Genomic DNA, 1,211 nt, shown 5'->3' on the forward strand with positions numbered 1-1,211 from the left:
TTATTTTTTTAGGGGGGGGGGGGGTCTTCAAGGGCACTTTAAAAAAATCTAATTAATGAATCTCTTCACCTCCAGGCTAAACCTGAATGCTTGAAGGTAGTTTTTTTTATTAATGTAATTATATTCTTTTCATTGTTTTTATTTATGTTTTTATTTTTATTCGTTTATTAAAATGAGGAAGCTCCTCTCATGGTGCGTTCATGGTCACCTGACTCCAACCGGAATCCGAAGCTTCAGCATAACAAACCTCGCGGGTCAGTTCTCCTCGAGTCAAGGATGGAACTTGTGATTCTGCTGCAGGACCAGGCCCGACAGAGCCCATTCAAAATAAGTTATACCACAAATAAAAATAAATACATTCAAGGGGAGTTTTTCTCGCTCTGCTACAAAGCCAACCTTTAACCTTTTCTTAAAAACGAGCAGGAATCGCCACCAGTCATCCATTATACATTCATCTCTATAGCCTGCAGACATCTGATCCATGACTGACTCTGGAAATCTTAATCCTCTTAAAAGCTCCACATTGTGTCCGATTGGAGCCGAATTTATTTTCAGATTCAAAAAAATCTTCATCATTTATTTCATTTTTTGAAAACTGAAAACATGTGGATTTTGATTGAATACTTACAGGAACAAACAACTCATGAAATTACGTTTCATGTCAAATATGTTTCAAATCAGTGTAAATGTTGAAAATGAAATAATATTATTTTTAAAGCATCAATAAATAAATGATGAAACCATTTACTAGTAAATATCAGAAGAAAATCATAAAACATTTCAGGGAAGATGATTTTACTGGAGGAAGACAAATGAAGGATGTTTACACACCTGCAGGTCCGGGAGAACTTCTGCAGATTTGACAAATGTACTAAAAAACACAGATTGGTTTGTTTAAAACTTCAAATCGAAGGACTTAAATATGCTAAATAGAGAGAAAAGCACATTGAAGTTCACGTTAGCTTAAAAGAAAGAAAATATTTTTTCAATATCCTAAAATCAAATCAAAATTTTGAACAGAAAAATAACGAGGGGAAATAAATGAAAAACAACTTTTGTAACTTTAAAGTTTGTTCCAAGTAATTTATGAAAGAACCAAAAACTCCATGTTTAGCATTAAAATAGAATAAATCTTCAGTCAGTATCATTTAGATCTTTGGACTGTTTCATTGGGTTGCACTGAAATTATTTTTCCCAGTGATGCAACTTTA

Source organism: Oryzias melastigma, linkage group LG24, assembly GCF_002922805.2.
Source record: "Oryzias melastigma strain HK-1 linkage group LG24, ASM292280v2, whole genome shotgun sequence".
Taxonomy (NCBI): Eukaryota; Metazoa; Chordata; class Actinopteri; order Beloniformes; family Adrianichthyidae; genus Oryzias; species Oryzias melastigma.